Below are 20,191 nucleotides of genomic sequence, written 5' to 3'. Positions count from 1 at the left end.
CCCATTCATCTGTTGATGAACATTTGAGTTGTTTTCATATCTTAGCTATTATGAATAATGCTACAATGAACATGGGAATACAAATATCTCTTCAAGATATTGGTTTCAATTATTTTAGATATATGCCCAGAAGTAGGATTGCTGGATCATATGGTAGTTTCATTTTTAATTTTTTGAGGAATCTCCATGCTATTTTCCATAATGTATACCATTTTACGTTCCCACTAACAGTGCACAAGGGTTCCGATTTCTCCGCATTCTCACCAATGCTTATTATCTTTTTCTTTCTTTATTTTTTATAATCACCATCCTCAACAGGTCTAAAACTATATCTCATGATAGGTTTTATTTGCATTTCCCTGGTGATTAGTGATATTGAGAACCTTTTCAAGATGACTCAAGTATTGGTATGCCTTCTTTGGAAAAATGTCTATTCAAGCCCTTTGCCTATTTTAAAATTAGTTTGAGTTTCAAATTTTCTTTTGAGTTGCAAGAGTTTCTTTTTCTTTTTCTTTATTGAGATGGAGTCTTGCTCTGTCACCAGGCTGGAATGCAGTGGCACAATCTTGGCTTACTGCAACCTCTGACTCCCTGGTTCAAGCGATTCTCCTGCCTCAACCTTCTGAGTAGCTGGGATTACAGGCATGTGCCACCACACCCAGCTAATTTTTGTATTTTTTTTTTTTTTTAGTAGAGATGAAGTTTCTCCATGTTGGCTACGATTGTCTCAATCTCCTAACCTCGTGATCTACCCATCTTGGCCTCCCAAAGTCCTAGGATTACAGGCGTGAGCCACTGTGCCTGGCCAAGTAGCAGGATTTTCTTCCATGTTTTGAGTATTAGCCCATTATCAGATATATGACTTGCAAATATTTTCTCCCTTCTTTTTGTTCTGTTGTTCATTCCCTTTGCGGTGTAGAAGTGTTTTAGTTTGATGTAGTCTTACTTGTCTGTTTTTGCCTTTGTTGCCTGTGCTTTTGGTGTCATATTCAAGAAATAATGGCCAAAACCAATCTCAATAAATTTACCCCCTATGTTTTCTTCTAGGAATCTTATAGTTTCAGTTTCTTATGTTTCTTTAAATGTAAGACCTGAAACTATAAACTAACTACTGTAAACTGAAACTGAAACTGTAAAATTCTTAGAAGCCAAATTATTCTTTTAAAGAAATTTAAACAGATTTAATTCAGTCCATTTTGGGTTGAGTTTTATGTATGGTATAAGATAGGGGTCTAATTTATTATTTTACATTGGGATATCCAGTTTTGCCAACATCATTTATTGAAGAAATTGTTCTTTTCCAAGTGTGTATTCTTGGTGCCTTTGTTCCATTGACCACGTATGTGTGTGTTTTTTGGGGGACTCTCAATTCTGTTTCATTGGTCTAAATGTCTGTCTTTATGCCAGTAGCATCCTTTTTAAATTATTGTGCTTTGTAATGTATTTTGAAATCAGGAAACGTGATGCCTCCAGCTTTGTTCTTTCTCAAGATTTCTTTGACTACTTTGGGTTTCTTGTTGTTCCATATGAATTTTAGGAGACGTTACAACTAATGTTACAGAAATAAAAAGGATCATATGTACTAGTATGAATAATTATACACCAACAAATTGTACAATGTAGAAGAAATGGATAAATTCCTAGAAACACACATTCTTTTTTTTTTTTGAAACAGAGTCTTGCTGTCTTACCCATGCTGGAGTGCAGTGGCACAATTGAGGCTCACTGTACCCTCCACCTCCTGGGCTCGAGCAATCCTCCCACCTCAGCCTCCCAAATAGCTGGGACTACAGGCATGTGCCACCATGCCGAGCAAATTTATATATATATATTTTTTGTAGAGATGAGGTTTCACCACATTGCCTAGGCAGGTCTTGAACTCCTGAGCTCAAGCAATCCGCCCACCTTGGCTTCCTGAAGTTAAAAACACACAATCCAACAAGACTGAATCATGAAGAATAGAAAACCTGAACAGACTAATAACAAGTAAGGAGACTGAATCCGTAATCAAAGCCTCCTAACAATAGCATAAAAAGCCCAGGACCTTTTGCCTTCGCTGGTGAATTCTACCAAGTATTTACATAAAATTAATTCCAGCTATTGTCAAACTTGTCCAAAAAACTGAAGATGGGAAAACACTTCCAGACTCTTGTATGAGACCATCATTACCCTGATACCAGACAAAGGCACCACAAGAATAGAAAACTATAGGCCAATATCCTTAATCAACATAGATGCAAACATTCTCAACAAAACACTAGCAAACCAGATTTGACAGCATATTAAAATAACCCTACACCATGATCAAGTGGGATTTATTCCTGGGATATAAGGATAGCTCAACATATGTAAATCAATAAATGTGATATACTACATTAATACAATAAAGGCTAAAAATCACATGAGCATTTCAATAGATGCAGAAAAAGCACTTAAAACAATTCAACACCCTTTCATGTAAAAAAATTCAATAAACTAGGTGTAGAAGGAATGTACCTCAACATAATAAAGATCATATATGACAAACCCACAACTAACATTATAGTCCACAGGGAAAAACTGAAAGCTTTCCTTCTAAGATCAGGAACAAGGCAAGGATGCCCATTCTTACCACTTCTATTCAACGTAATATTGGAAGATCTAGCCAGAACAATTAGGCAAGAAAAAAAAAAGACATCCAAGAAGCAAACAAAGAAGTAAAGTCATATGTTTGCATGATCTTCTATGTAGAAGCCTCTGAACACTTCACATACCAAAAAATAAAATAAAATAAAGGCCATTAGCGCTAATAAATGAATTTGGCAAAGTTACAGGATATAAAATAAAATCAACATGCAAAAGTCAATTGTCCTTCTATGTGCTGACAACAAACTGTCCCCAAAGGAAATTAAGAAAATCCCATTAACAAACAATAGCATGAAAAATAATAAAATATTTAGGAATAAAATTAACCAAACAGGTTAAAGACTTGTTCACTGAGGATGGGCATAGTGGCTCATGCCTGTAATCCCAGCACATTGAGAGTCCAAGGCAGGAGGTTTGCTTGAAGCCAGGAGTCTGAGATCAGCCTGGGCAACATAGTGAGACCCCATCACTAAAAAATAAAAAATTCGCAATGTGTGGTGACACATACTTGTAGTCCCAACTACTTGGAAGGCTGAAGCAGGAGGATCACTTAAGCCCAGGAATTCAATGTTATAGTGAGCTATGATCATGCCACTATACTCCAACCTGGGTGACAGTGCAAGACTCTGTTAATAATATTTCAGTATTATTATGAAAATAGTTTTGGCTGGATATGATTGCTCACCCTGTAATCCCAGCACTGGGAGGCTGAGGCAGGTGAATCCTTATATCCCAGGGATAAATCCCACTTGATCATGGTGTAGGATTATTTTAATATGCTGTTAAATTAAACCTGATTTGCTCACATTTTGTTGAGAATTTTTGCATCTATGTTGATTAAGGATATTGGCCTATAGTTTTCCATTTTTGTGGTGCCTTTGTCTGGCTTTGGTATCAGGGTAATGATAGCCTCATAAAAGAGTTTGGAAGTGTTCCCTCATCTTCAGTTTTTAGGAAGAGTTTGACAATAGCTGGAATAGGCTGGGCTTGAGCCCAGGAGCTCAAGACCAGCCTGGCCACATGGCGAGACCCCGACTCAAAAAAAAAGGAAATAAAATAGTTTTGATCTCATTGAGCCCCCGAATGAGAGGTTCACAGATCATACTTTGAGAACCACTGTACTATTATAAAATAAATTGCTTATAGCACACAAGTGGTCATGGCAGTTTCATAACTAGTTCATCTGTCTGGGGGTTTCTTCCCTCTTTAACTGCAGAGCTCCTATCCATTTTTTCAAAAGTCCAACTTGAAAATTGTTTCCTTTGTAAAGCTGTCCCTGACCCCTTCCCTTTTCTTCTCCAACTGAGTTGGTCTTTTTCTCTTTTGACTTGCTATGATACACATACATCTGCTTTAGTACTAAACAACAGTATTGCACTTTTTGTTTACATGTCTTGCTTATATCCTTAGCACTTACTGGACACTCAATAATGTAATGAGACTGAAATTCTATAATTATTTACCAGAAAACCGTGGCAATGACTGTTTCCTCTTACTTCTGTGGACTGTTTTCTAGGGTTTAAACACAGTACGGCTGCCATTGAGTCACGCTGTACTATAGATATGGGATACTCTATTCCTTATAATTGTACTAGGTTGGTGTGAAAGTAATCTTGGTTTTTGCCATTAAAGGTAATGGCACCAACCGAATCGTTCTCAGTTGAATCTCCTTCCTTGTTATTTACATGTACATATTACAATGAGATAGTAACCCACATATTCAATTCTCATCACAAGTTATACTGAGATTATGTGTTTTCAATCAAATTTGTTTCAGCTTTTATGTATCTTTCTAAGTTAAAGTAATATTTACTGAACTTTTTCGTTTATCATCAAAAGAAGAAAATAGCTTAAAATATTTTAAAAAAATAATTAAATTGCTTATAAGGAAAACACTTCATAACAATGATAACACTTATTTCATCTGAGTATTTTAAATGGATTGTTACAAAAAAAATCAGTGTACATTTTTCATTGTGTGTACTATTCATTTTTAAGGCTTGTTGGCAGAAAAGGAGAATGCACTTAATGGATTGTGATTTTAATTGAAGGATTCTTTTGTCCATTAAGACTATTATGGGCATAGTCCTTTTACGCCGTGTGTGTTTGAAGTTCCCATCCTGCCAGAAATATATATTTTTTCAAATCAAGAGAATTATCTCTTCTCAGAAAAATATTCTTGCACACAGAAAAGCAATCATCTCATTAACTAGAATGTGAAATGAGACAAATGACAGAACAAACAAGGAACAAACACATTGTCATACAGGAAGAATGTGCTAGCGTGCAAGAGCTTATGCATTACTGCTGTTAAGACAAATAATTCAATATATCAACAAAATGTAACATACCGTGTAAAACCTTTTATAAGTGTGTGTGTGGGTTTATGTGCTTGGAGAGTGACTGTTCTTGTTGATAAGTCTTCATTATTATATTTTGGCCTAAGAGAAAATGACTGTTTTAATTTAGATATAATTCAGCAAAGACCACTGTGTAATCATTATAGCCATCAACAAACTGATTCATGTGCAGTTGGTCCAAAAGTTACAAAAGCTGTTTCTGAGTTATTGTTTGTACCCACCATTTTAAGATTACATCAGAATTAAAGCACGCAGGACTTGAACTGACTTCAAAGACTAGTCTTAGATTTCTAGCTAGTTTAGCCTTTTTCTTTTATTGGTTCATGTTTTCCATTTGGCTTCCCTATCCCATTCTAGCTTGATGCCCCTTCTAGAATTTCATTTACAAGTCTTACAGCCTTGGTTGGTGAAACATATTAATTAATACTGTGATGGAGGCTGAGTATTTTAGCAATATCATGCCTCCTGCTTGGAAAAATATCTGCTATTTTTCCACCCATGTCTAGTACCATATTGAACATGGCAAAATGCATTGTAAGTGGAACTTTAAATGCATTCAATCAAAATGCATTTAATGAAAATGCATTTAAGGAGGACTGTTTACACTGTTATCTGTTGCCAATACTATTAATCACAAGCTCAAACCTTTCAATGCAACAGAAATATGAGATCTACTTTTTCCTAATTAGATTTTTTTCAAACAAAACAACAAAGTAAAATCAGGCCATTTTATGATTTTTTTAAAGTCCAATACTTACGCTAATAGCACTCCAGCTTTTAAAAAATGGGCAATTCTATGGTTTTGTAAATCCCTTATGACTATATTAAGCAATACTAATTTAGGGGACAAATTTCAGTTCCATGGGTCTTTGGCCTTTCTGGAAACTCTATGCAGACAGCCAAGCTTAGATTTGCAGCTTTATGCTTGAAGAAGCTATGACTATGACCAACTTCTCAATACATTTTAATTAGTGCTATGGTATATCTATATTTTAGTTGGAATGGAATAAACCTAAAATTATTTATTTGCCTACCAAATCTGTAGCAGATCCAGAAGGGGCCATTTATTTTTAGTTGATTTGAAGGTCACTTTATCTGTATTCTGTCTTGTAATAATGTAACTACATGTGAATTCAGTATGTTTTTTTGAGCAGCATGTAGGGCCCAGGCTTTTAGTAGGTTTAAAACCTTTGAAAATATAGTTGGGTGGCTTTATAATAGTTGAGCACTTTTTAGAATGTGAGATTATAGTTAAGTTTTCAACTCTTAGATTTCTCTAACCTTAGCAAAGTGATGAAAAGAAAAGAAAGACCAACGACTCTTCAAACTCAAAATTCATTGAGCATGGAACATAACACTCTTGTTTAGTGGGCTGACTTGGCTATGTTATTTGGCTGTCTGTAAACCAAGAGAGATGGAAAGGATGCTTTGTGAATTTGTGCTGTAGATGGTGCAATCTACCCTGCCAAGTTCAAAGCCCTATTTGCCAGGTTCCCTTCTTATCCAAAGCCTCATATATTTGAAAGCTTTATGTGTCCCTTGAGATTTTCTGACAAATGTGATTCCATCATACTCCCAAGAACCCAAGGATCTAAGATTAGCTAGTGAAAAAATAATTTATAATACATTTACCTTGAGCTCTGATTGGCAGTGTTTGTGTTAGTGTAGTGTTCTGTCTAACATGTGTGTGTATATGCAAACACAAAAGAATGACAAGTTGGTTCCAAACAACAATTTTTAAAAGTATGGGGGGGAAAACCTGTACATGCTTGCTTAAGGCTGTTTTCCTCATAATTTTATGTCTTTTCCAGGACAACATGCTCTAATTCTTTTAGCATTTAATTGAAAATTTCTCTTGAAATATGGATAAATCTAATTCAGAAATGTATTCCCTGACTTCTACTTTAAAAACACCTATCACAGTTTTCAGATACTTTAACATGTGTGCCATTTATAATATTCCTATTTTACTAAAGAGGTGGGAAGAAAGTCCCAAAATGATAAAATGTATTGTTTACACTCTTTTTCACATCCTTATACAAAGTAAATGACAAAGTTGTGGTCAGTACTAATACTATCTGAATTTCCTTACTATATTGATGATGATTATGATGACTGTTAACATTTATTAAGCAGTTTTTATGTACCAGCTTGTTCTATGCATTCCTCACAACAACCAGAACCATCAAGGAAAATTATTACTTTATAGATGAAATAACTGGGGCACAAAGAGGTTTAGTAACTTGTCTATTGCACTGCTACAGCTTATAGCATTAAAGTACAATGTCTGACTGGGTGCCGTGGCTCATGCCTGTAAGCCCAGCATTTTGGGAGGCCAGGGCAGGAGGATTGCTTGAGCCTAGGACTTTGAGAATAGCCTGAACAACATAGTGAGACCCCATCTCTAAAAAACAAAACGAAAAAACACAATGCCTTTCATCATTAATTCCCTTTTAATCCTGTCAAAGACCAACTCAAATTTGAATAATGACAGCACTCAGATTTAGTGTCAGAGGAGAATTAAAATTCAAGTCTCATATTAAGCAAATTAGCCTGCTCATTTTACATTAATAATAACATTGCTTATTTCCTAGAAATAAAATAGACTATTAAGTAGTAAGTGTAGATCTCATACTTCTGTGGCAGATAGATAGAATAATCTATTTAAAAAAGTATTTGTTTTTTCTAAAATGTGATGCCTTACTTTGGTTTTGGACTCTAGTATATGGCCTAAAGAAACAGTGACTTTGTGCTGGGCGTGGTGGCTCACGCCTGTAATCCCAGCACATTGGGAGGCTGAGGAGGTGGATCACGAGGTCAGGAGTTTGAGACTAGACTGGTCAACATGGTGAAACCCTGTCTCTACTAAAGATACAAAAAATTAGCCGGTCGTGGTGGCATGTGCCTATAATCTCAGCTACTTGGGAGGCTGAGGCAGGAGAACTGCTTGAACCCAGTGAGCCAAGGTTGTGCCATTGCACTCCAGCCTGGTCAGCAGGGCGAGACTCCATCTTAAAAAAAAAAACAACAGTGACTTTGTTTTTAAATTAAATATTTATTTTTATAGATTAAGGGGGTACAAGTGCAGCTTTCTTACATGCATATATTTCATAGTGGTGAAAGTCTAAGCTTTTAGTATACCCATCACTGAAGTAGTGACATGGTACCCCATAGGTAGGTTTTCAGCCCTCACCCTGCTCCCATCCTGCTACCTTTCAGAGTCTCCAGTGTCTGTTATTTCACTCTGTATGTCCCTGTGTACCCCTTGTTTAGCGTCCACTTATAAGTGAGAATATGTGGTATTTGACTTTCTATTTCTGAGTTAATTCATTTAGGATAATGGCCTCCAGTTCCATTCATATTCCTGCAAAAGACATGTTTTAATTCTTTTTATGGTTTTCCATGGTACATATATAGCACATTTTCTTTACCCAATCCTCTGTTGAGGACACTTAGGCTGATTTCACATCTTTGCTATTGTGAATAACTCTGTGATAAAATATAAGTGCAAGTATCTTTTTAATATAATTATTTCTTTCCCTTTGGGTACTACCCAGTAGTGGATTGCTGGATCAAATGGTAATTCTATTTTCAGTTCTCTGAGAAATCTCCATACTGTTTTCCATAAAGGGTGCACTAATTTACATTCCCACTAACAGTATATGAGTGTTCCCTTCATTCCTTTTCTCCACATCCTTGCCAATATCTGTTGTTTTTGACTTTTTTTTGAGACAGTGTCTCACTCTGTCGCCCAGGCTGGAGTGTAGTGGCGCGATCATAGCTGTCTGCAATCTCAAACTCCTGGGCTCAAGCAATCCTCCCAGGATCAGCTCAGCCTCCTGAGTAGCTGGGACTACAGGCGTGTGGTTTTAATTTGCATTTCTCTGATAATTAAGGAAACATTGACTTTGAAGACTTTTTTCCCTCTGGTAAAATGTTATGTGATAAGACAGTGCTTATGGGTATACTTTTGTATCGTTGGTCATATAAAAATTGATTAGCCACTTTAACTCTCAAAGTACGAAGTGAGAAAGTCAGTCTTTTAAATGTGGAAGTGATTTTCTGAATATCTCTGAGATCTCTTTTAATGGCATGGCAACTTAAATGTATGTTGTGTGTGTGTGCATGCGTGCACGTGTGTTAAGATGGGTTTCGTATCTGAACTTTGCCATTCAAATATACATATGCTCATGGTATTGTTCATGGGTGATAACAATATGGATATTTTGTAGCTTCCTTTTTTACTTTTTAAAAAATTGTCTTATTACATGCTATGATTAGTACTGATGTCCAGAGAGGCCAAGTTCTGCTATTGTAATTAACCCTGAAATCTAAGTGGTTTAAAATCAGAAGGAGGCTTCATGCCTGTAATCCCAGCACTTTGGTGGGCCGAGGCAGGTGGATCACCTGAGGTCAGGAGTTGGAGACCAGCCTGGCCAACGTGGCGAAATCTCATCTCTACTAAAAATACAAAAATTAGGGCTGGGTGTAGTGGCTCATGCCTGTAATCCCAGCACTTTGGGAGGCAGAGGTGGGCGGATGACCTGAGGTCAGGAATTCGAGACCAGCCTGGCTGACATGGAGAAACCCCATCTCTACTAAAAATACAAAAAAATTAGCCAAGTGTTGTGGTAGTCACCTGTAATCACAGCTACTTGGGAGGCTAAGGCAAGAGAATTGCTTAAACCAGGGAGTCGGAGGTTGCAGTGAGCCATGATTCTGCCATTGCACTCCAACCTGGGTGACAAAGCGGGACTCCGTCTCAAAAAAAAAAAAGATGGGGGTGCAGAAAAAAAGAAAAAGATCACAAGGCATTTGTTTCTTATCACAGTCTTAGTGGGTTAGTCATCTCTCTTTCATGACTCTCTTTCAAGCAGTGACTTAGATTTCTAGGCTCCTTCTATCTGTGAGGTCGCCATCCTAAAACCATGACCTTTGGGTCACTGTAGAAGGGGAAGGAAATTGAGGCAATTGTACAGGGGTGTAAGTGGGAAGGGAGCATTTTATGGTAGTCCTGGAAATACTATATATTATTCCACATTGTATTGTCCAGGATTCAGTGAATTCAGAATGTCACTGAATCCTGGACAATACAATGTGGAATAATATATACTATTTATATATAAAATAGTATATGTAATATAACATAGTTGCACAAGAGGCTGGGAAATGTAGAAATCTAGTGTACCTAGGATAAGGAAAGTGAAATGGAGCTTGATGAACACATAGCATTGTCTCTGCCACAGTCAAAAGTCAACTTCTTGGACAGAAAAGTGAAGAGGTACAAACTACAACTACATTGTGACTACCTACAGTTTCATACAAAATGTAAAATGTCCCTAATTCAGTATGTACATTCCCTCTTCTACATAAGAGATTATTGGGGTTTAGCAGCTTCTAGATTGCAGTAGATCTAGTCTTAGATCCAGTGGTCAGAGGAGATGGGATTACTAAATTGTCTTCATATTCCAATAATTGAATGGCACTTGGATACTACTTGGATGGATTCTTGATGTTTTGTCTTTATCTTCATGAATTCACAGATCATCTTCTCTGTATTCTCAGTACATGTTAAGATTACTAAACTTGGCCAGGCACGGTGGCTCATGCTCATAATCCCAGCACTTTGGGAGGTCAAGGTGGGTGGATCATTTAAGGCCAGCAGTTCAAAACCAGCTTTGCCAAAATGGCGAAACTCCATCTCTACTAAAACCCCCAATCCAAAAAAAAAAAAATTTGCTGGGCATGGTGGCTCCCATCTGTAATCCCAGCTACTCGAGAGGCCAAGGCATGAGAATCACCTGAACCCAGGTGGTGAAGGTTGCAGTGAGCCAAGATCCTGCCACTACACTCCAGCCTGGGTGACAGAGTAAGATTCTGTCTTAAAAAAAAAAAAAAAATTACCAAACTTATAGGAAGCACAATGATAAGGGTCACATGTGTTTCCTATCACATAGAGGACTAAACTGGAAATTACATGATATAGGTTTGTTTTCATACCTTTAATTTCTCACTATATAAGAACAGGATTGGTCTATAAGAACCACAGATACGGTGAGATAATAAATTACAATATGTAAAGGAAAAGACTGAAGAAATGGCATAATAAATGGATGGAATTACAGCAGAAAAAGAAAATCTCTAAAAGAATCAAATGAAAATTCTAAAACTGAAAAATATGGTAATCTGAAATGAAGAATACAGTGGATGGGCTTCCCAGCAGATGGTCACAGCTGAAAAAGGAATGAGTAAACTTAAAGATAGACTAATGGAAATTATCTAAATTAAAGCACAGAGAGAAAATGAAAGGAGAAAAATAGGACAGAGTTATAGAGAATAGTGGGATAATATAAAATAATCTAACAGGTATAATGGAGAGAGAATGGGTAGAAAAAAATATTTGAAGATAAAATGCCCTAAATTTTTCTGCATTTTTGAAAGATATCAACCTACAGGTCCAAGAAATTCAGAGAACCCCAAGCAGATAAATTATCTGAAGACCACACCTAGGCTCATTATAGTCAAAGTGCTATAAACCAAAGATAAAGAGAAAATCTTAATTGCATCCAAAAAAAAAATACACATTACAATTTAAGTTACAACAATAAATATGATAGCTAATTTTTTTTATAAGAAACAGTGAAAACTAGAATGAAAAGTCATCTTTAAAGTGATGAGGCTGGGCACAGTGGCTCATACCTGTAATCCCAGCACTTTGGGAGGCCAAGGTGGGTGGATCACCTCAGGTCAGGAGTTTGAGACCAGCCTGGCCAACATGGTGAAACCCCATCTCTATTAAAAATATAAAAATCAGTTGGGTGTGGGGGTGGACACCTGTAATCCCAGCTACTTAGGAGGCTGAGGCATGAGAATCTCATGGACCTGCTTGGTGGAAGTTGCAGTGATCCGAGATTGTGTCACTGAACTCCAGCCTGGGTGACAGAGTGAGACTCAGTCTCAATAAATGAATAAAACAATAAATAAAGTGATGAAAGAAGAAAAGAATTTGTCAACTCGGAATTTTATATCCAGTGAAAATATTCTTTGATATTGAGGGCCTTCACTTCACCTTCCTCTTCCTCTTTGTCAGAGTCAAGAATTAGTCTGGCACAATCAGCGGGGCCAGGGTCAAGAATTTAGCTGGTAGGTTTGGCAGAGACAAGATTAAGAAGATGGCCTGTATAGTTAGGAGATTGATTACTTATGGGGATTACCAAAAATATGTTGAAGATAATAGGAGCCAGGTTTTCACTGTTGGAGAAATTACAAACATGGTAAGGGAGGTTGCTAGAATAAATCTTGTGGTGTTGGATTGGTATTGGAAGTATTAGTGAGAATTCATGGTTTATATTGTTTCAAATTATCTTCCTATAAAATACTTACTAATTGTTAATAAGTACAAGATTTATTAACTTTACAGTGGAGAAATAAGGCACATGCCATCTTTTTTAAAATTGTGGTAAAATTCAAATAATTAAAATTTACCATTTTAATCATTTTTAGTGTATTTTCAGTGGCATTAAGTACACTCACATTGTTGTGTAACAGTCAAGATTCTCTCTCCAAAACCTTTCTATCTTCCTAAACTGAAATTCTGTATCCATTAAGCAACAGTTACCCGTAACATTCTCCCTTTCCTCCAGACCCTAGCAGCTGCCATTCTACTTTCTGTCTTTATGAGTTTGACTACTTTCGGTATCTCATATAAGTAAAATCATACTGTATTTGTCTTTTTGTGACTTGCTTATCTTACTTAGCATTATGTCTTCCAGGTTCATCCATGTTGCAGAATTTTCTGTTTTTAAAGGCTGAATAATATTCTGTCATATGTATATACCACATTTTATCATTCATACATTGATGGTCACTTGAGTTGCTTCCATCTTTTGACTATTGAGAATAGGCTGCTGTGAACATGGGTGTAGAAGTAACTGAGTCTCTATTTCCAATTCTTTGAGGTATATATGGAACTGTAGGATTGTATGTAATTCTCTGTTTAAGTTTTTGAGGAACTGCCATACTATTTTCCATATTGGGTGCACCAGCAGGGCAAAGGGTTCAAATTTCTCCACATCCTCAACACTTATTTTCTGTTTTGCTTGTTTGTTAGTTTTTTATAACAGCCATCCTAATGGGTGTGAATCTCATTGTGGTTTCGATTTGCATTTCCCTAATGATTAGTGATGTTGAACATCCTGTGCTTTTTGGTGTCTGCATATCTTCTTGGAGAAATGTCTATTCAAGTTATTTGCCTTTTTTTTTTTAAGAAATCGGTGCTCCCTGTGTTACCCAGGATGGAAAGGCTAATTAATCATAGTGTACTGCAGCCTTGAACTCCTGGGCTCAAGCAATCCTCTCATCTCAGCTATTCACCACCATCCCAGACCCCTTTGCTCATTTGCAAATTGGAGCTGTTGTTTTTGTTGAGTTGTAGGAATTCTTTCTATATTCTGAATACCAACTATATGATTTGCAAATTTTTTCTACCATTTTGCCAGTTGCCTTTCACTTTATTGGTTGTGTCTTTTGATGCATAAAAGTTTTATGTTTTGATGTAGTCCAATTGATTTTTTTTTTTTTTTTTTTTTTTTTGGAGACAGTGTCTCACTCTGCCACCCAGGCTGGAGTCCTGTGGCGTGATCTCAGCTCACTGCAAACTCCGCCTCAGCCTCCTGAGTAGTTGAGATTATAAACATGAGCCACCACGCCTGGCTAATTTTTGTATTTTTAGTAGAGGTGGGGGGTTACCATGTTGACCAGGCTGGTCTCGAACATCTGATCTCAAGTGATCCACCTTCTTTGGCCTCCCAAAGTGCTGGGATTATAGGCGTGAGCCACTGTGCCTGGCCAATTGCACTAATTATGCTAAACCCTGTCTCTACTAAAGATACGAAAAATTAGCCAGGTGTGGTAGCTCATGCATGTAATCTTGGCTACTCGGGAGGCTGAGGCAAGAGATTGCTTGAACCCAGGAGTCAGAGGTTGCAGTGAATCGAGATCATGCCATTGCAGTCTAGCCTGGGTGACAGGGCAAAAACTAAATAAATAAAAAATAAAGCTGGGAAAGGGAATGAAGAACATTATTAAGACAAAGTGAAATTTGAGTAGAACATGTAGATTAGATAATAATATTGTATCAGTGTGCATTCTCTGAATTGGGGTCCTTATATCTACAACTTACTTTTAAACAGTTTAAAAATTATCTTTGTGTCTGGCTGGGTATGGTGACTCATGCCTGTTATCCCAGCATTTTGGGAGGCCAAGGCTTGATGATTGCTTGAGGCCAGGAGTTTGAAATCATCCTGGGCAACATAGTGAGACATCATCACTACAAAAACTATTTTTTTCTTTTTTTTGACTGACTTCCCCCTCCTCTACAAAAAATTTTTTAAAAAAATTGTGGGCCAGGCGTGTTGGCTCATGCCTGTCATCCAAGCACTTTGGGAGGCCAAGGAGGGCGGATTGCTTGAGCTCGGGAGTTCAAGACCAGCCTGGGAAACATGGCAAAACCCTGTCTCTATAAAAAATACAAAAATTTGCTAAGCATGGTGGTGCATGCTTGTGGTCCCAGCTACTTGGGAGGCTAAGGCAGGAGGATTGCTTGAACTCAGGAGGTAGAGGCTGCTATGAGCCAAGATCGTGCCATTGCACTCCAGCCTGGGTGGCAGAGCAAGACCCTGTCTCAAAAACAGAAAAAAAAAAAAAAAAAAGAAGAAAGAAAAAAAAGATGTGGTGTGTGTAGTGGTCTAAGTGTATCCACACATATGTAGAGACAGAGAGATTGATTAATTGTTACCAGCTGAAAAGAGTGTGTGTAGTGGTCTAAGTGTATCCGCACATACATAGAGACAGAGAGATTAACTAAATGTTACCAGCTGAAAAGAGTACTTGGGAGTTTCTGGTGTTATTGCAGTTTTTCTGCAAGCTTAAAATTAATTCAAAGTAAAAAGTTTAAAAACCAGAAAAATGAAGGCCAAATATAGACATTTTTCAGACAAACAAAAGCTGAGAGAATCTGTTGGCAATAGACCTGCACTGCAGAAAATACTAAGGAAGTTCCCAGGGTTGAGAAGAAATGATCCCAGATGGCAGCCTGCATCTGCAGGAAGGAAGAAGAGTGCTAGAAACGGTAAGATTTCTAAATGACACTTTCAGACTGTAATTCAATATGGTGGATTAAGCACATGTGTTTAGCTCTTCTCCCTCCCAGCTCCTAAAAATTACTGTAAAGTCTGGAGTTATAAATCCACAAAAATAAATAGAAGGCATTAGTTGATCAAGAGATTTCAACATCTGCAGGGATTGGGTTAGAAAAATATATTTTAAAAAGTAAAAATAAAAAATAAAAAGATTTCAACCAATTTCTGGAAACTGAAAGCGAATAATGGAGTAAGTATTGAAGGGGGAAGCAGGGAGGAGGAAACCTCACTTAAAAGAATGTGTGATGGATACTGTAGCTGAGGAAACTGTACAGAAACCTGCGGAGGCTTAGGATTCAGAAATTCCAGGTCCTGCAGAGATAGCCAAACATTAGGCTGAAAACAGTGGGGTAGTATACTGGAAAGTCTGTAGGCAGAACATTCAATTCATACATTCTGCAGAAAATGCCTCACTTTCCCCAGGCATAGACAGAAAGAGAGAGAGACGGAGTGAGAGAAGGAGAGATTGGTTGATCTACTGATTTGCAAAAGAAATGAAAAAAGTATCTGGTGAGAGACTGGACAGTGAGCATGTGAATTAGTGCCCTGTTCAAGGCACAGCTCTCCTCATTCTATTTTTTAAGATCCAAAGACTAATGGCTGCTCCCTATCTGCTCACCTGAAGTGACTCCTGTCAGGCGGCAAGCCCTGCCATGACATGTAACTGATAACGAGTTTTTATATTGCCTCATTCTTAAATGTAGGTGGGCATGATAGACAAAAGTGCACAATATTAAGGAAAATGAATCAGATACATGCAAACAAAAAGTAATCCATAGCAAATAGTTGATTCAAGGAAAAAATAATTTTTAAAAATGTGTAATTAGTGTCTTCAGATATCTGTATAGCTACAGATCTATAAAAATACATCAGAAAACAAAAACACAATGCTATGGGCAAAAACTCAAAGAAAGTGCATTTGGAAATAAAAAATAAGATTACCAGGTTGGGTGTGGTAGCTGTAATCCCAGTACTTTGGGAGGCTGAGGCAGGAGGATTCTTGAGCCTAGGAGTTCCAGACCAGCCTGGGCAATATAGTGAGATCCTGTCTCTACAAAAAATAAGGAAATTAGCCAAGCATGCTGGCAAACACTTGTAATCCCAGCTACTCAGAGACTGAGGTGGGAGGATAGCCTGAGCCAAGGAGGTTGAAGCTGCAGTGAGTGTGATCATGCCACTGCACTCCAAGTTGGGAAACAGAGTGAGACCCTGTCTCAAAAAGAAAAAATAATAGAAGATCCATTAGAAGAGTTGGAACATACTCCTCACAAAGTAGAACACAAAAGGTTGGGGAAAAGACCAAGAGGATGTATTGAGGATGTCCAATCTATAATTATTAGGATTTCTAGGAAAGAACAGAGGCAGTTGTGGGGGAAATGATTAAGGAAACAATACAAGATAATGAAAGAAGTGAGACATCAAATTGAAAGGGCTTACTAGGTATCCATCAGAGTAAATAAAGATCCATTCTCAGATTCATCATTATGAAACTGTAGAATACCAAGGAAACAGATATAATATAGAGAAAAAAAGCAGGCAGTCAATAAAGGAATGAATTCTAAGACTAGTAGCAGCCTTCTTATCAGCCAGAAACATAGGAAGTCTGTGAAGAAATGCCTTCAAACTTCTGAGGGAAAGGGATTTCATTGTAGAACTCTCTAGATCTCTTAAACATGTGTGTAGTCAGAATACAGATATTTTCAAACATATAAGGACTTAGATGTTTACCTTCCATGCACTGTAGTTCCTTAGAAAGTGAACCCAGCACGGGTGAATGCGGACCAATCTCGGAGGTCTAGCCATGGAAATAGGCCTGGAGAGGACCTGGGAGGAAGAGCTTCAGAAGAAAGATATGGAAGAATAAAGGATGAGAGTGATTCAAAACAATAGATATGTTGGTGGATATGAAAAAAAAATTGAGGATATGTCAGACTAACCATATAACAAATTAATGCCAATAAAAAGGAGGAACTCAGGAGAACTGGGAGAAACACATATACGAGGAAAGAAATTTTACGATGCTTACTTTGGGTCTAAATTGGACCATATTTAAATCATAAGATAGCTTTGTTAATTTTCAGCTTTTAAAATCAAGATATAAATATAGAATTATTGTATGATCCAGCAATCCCCTGTATTAGTCTGTTTTCATGCTGTGATAAAGACACCCTCCAGATTGGGAAGAAAAATAGGTTTAATGGATTCACAGTTCCATGTTTTTGGAGAAGCCTGGTGGGTGGGGGAGTGATCCTTCTTGCTCTTGCTTCTTCTCAACCCTCCCTTCTTCCTTTCCCTTTCTTTCCTTCAACAAATATTTATGAGTGCCTCCTATGTGCCAGGAACTTCAGTGTGTTACTAGGGACACATTGTGTTATACATAAAACTATATATATATATAGACATATATATAAAAAACACAATACATATTTATATGTATGGTTATATAAATATATAAAACCATACATATATATAATACATATATATAAAACACTATATATGTTATACATAATATACATTATATATTATGTATATGTGTTATGTGTGTATAATACGTATATGTATATATAATATATCATATATATGTGTTATATATCACATATATAACATATTTATGCTACATATATTATGTCTTATATGTATGTGTTATCTATCACACATACATATTATATATGTATATATAATATATATGAATATATAATATATAAGTTATATATAACACATACATAAGTGTGTTATATATGGCTAATTTTCTTTTTCTTTTTGTAGAGATAGGATCTCACTATGTTGCCCAGGCTGGTCTTCAACATATATATGTGTTATATATGTTATATATATACAACACATATACATATGTTGTATGTGTTATATATGTTATATGTGTTATATATAATGCATAATATACATAGTGTTACTATGTATAGTCAGTATATAACACAGTATAGTCACTATGTGTGGTCACCATGGATAGTCAGTGTACCCCGGGATGTGGGTCACCTTTCACTGCAATGTGATTTTAAGTGGCATATGGCCACTGCATTTTTTTAAATCACAAAAATTGCAAGAGACAATAAAGAGATAGAGAGAAAACCAATAAATCAGAAGACATATCAACCAGTTACAATGCATGGCTCTTATTTCGGTCCTGATTCAAGCAGTTAAAAGATACTTGGAAATTTGAACATTGGCTATTTGATGATACCAAGAGATATTATTGTTTCAGGTATGATAATGATATTGTAGTTATGAAGTAGACAATATTTTTTAAAATATATAATGTAATATTTACCGATAAAATTATGTAATTTCTGAGGTTTGCTTCAAAGTAACCGGTGAGGGGAGGGTCTGGGGGACTGGGAAGAAAGAAAGATGCTTCATGGTTTGACCATTGCTGCTGCTGAGTGATGGAGCCTTTCATCATACTAGTGTCAACCTGGCACATATTTGCAATTTTCAAAACTGAATATGTTGAATGATATAATAAAAAGGTGAATGCCTTTTGGTACTCTTTCAACCCATTTGACTAGACTAGACTCAGTGGAAAGTCCCTAATCTTTTTTAAAACTCTTTTTCAAGAAACAACAACAACTACAAAACTCCGGGCTGGAGTGCAATGGCAAGATCACGGCTCACAGCCTCAACCTCCTGGGCCCAAGCAATCCTCCCACCTCACCCTCCCCAGTAGCTGGGACCACAGGTGTGTACCACCATGCCTGGCTAATTTTCGTTTTCTGTTTGTACAGATAGGGTATCACTATGTTGCCCAGGCTGGTCTTTAACTCCTGGGTTCAACCAGTCCTCCCACCTTAGCCTCCCAAAGTGCTGGGATTACAGGTGTGAGCCACCATACCCAGCCTAACTTTTTTTTACATGAAGTTTGGCTCAGAGCCTTCAACTAGACATTAATAAAATTGTTTGTTTTTTGGCCCGGTCAAAACCAAATAATTTTATTAATGTCTAGTTGAAACGACTCATGCCCATAATCCCAGCACTTTAGAAGGCTGAGGCAGGTAGATTATTTGAGTCCAGGAGTTTGAGATCATCCTGGGTAACATGGTGAAATCTTGTCTCTACAAAAAATACAAAAAAGTTTAACTGGGTGTGGTGGTGTACACCTGTGATCCGAACTACTTGGGAGACTGAGATGGGAGGATCACCTGAATCTGGGAAGTGGAGGTTGTAGTGAGCCAAGATTATGCCACTGCACTCCAGCCTGGATGACAGCGTGAGACAATGTCTCAAAAAAAGAAAAAAGTTATTTGGTTTTCAAGTGATCCTGACATAAATTCTGCTCTGATATATATTTTATACAAAATTTATTTTTAAAATTACTTAAAAACATGATGTATAATTTGCTATATGTAATTTATACATAATAAATCTTTCAAACAAAAATGTTAGTAGGTATGAAGTTTATACAATGTGCTCCCATATGTAAGAGTTGCAATTTTATTTCTCTATAACTGAACTCAGGTAAGTTCTTGTGCCCTATTTCTTCTTCAGCAACAGAAAGTAAATTCAGTCAATCCTGATTTAAAATTCGATCTTTTCTGGGGTCAGATCAGAATCCTTGTTAGAATTATACCCCCTCCCCCTTCTCTTCTCTCTGAATTGACTCTTACTCTATTGTCAGGGAAAAACAGGGTGCCAGGTCTCCTCTGTTCCTTCACAGGGTGCAGTTTCCTGAGTCCTTCATATTATGCCTGGGCATTGGTTCCTGAAATCTACTTTTTGTCCTTCTTACCTGCCTTCTGACTTTGTAAGGTCCAGAGCTCAATCTCAGATCCCAACTGCCTGAGGGAGAACATGGAAACTTTTAGGATGTTCTACCACCTTGCTATTCAAAATGTGGTCTGTGGATCAGCAACATCAGTATCACTTGAGAACTTGATAAAAATGTAGACTTTCAGGCCCCACCCCAGACCTACTAAGAATCCGCATGATGTTAATATTTAAGAAGCACTGCTTTGCAGCACCTGCAACAATTGGCTGGAACCCCCTCTCTGCCAC

The sequence above is a fragment of the Aotus nancymaae genome, unplaced genomic scaffold (genome assembly GCF_030222135.1).
Source record: "Aotus nancymaae isolate 86718 unplaced genomic scaffold, 86718_ANA_hifiasm-v0.15.2.pri h1tg000036l, whole genome shotgun sequence".
Taxonomy (NCBI): Eukaryota; Metazoa; Chordata; class Mammalia; order Primates; family Aotidae; genus Aotus; species Aotus nancymaae.
This window is presented reverse-complemented; position numbering follows the sequence as displayed.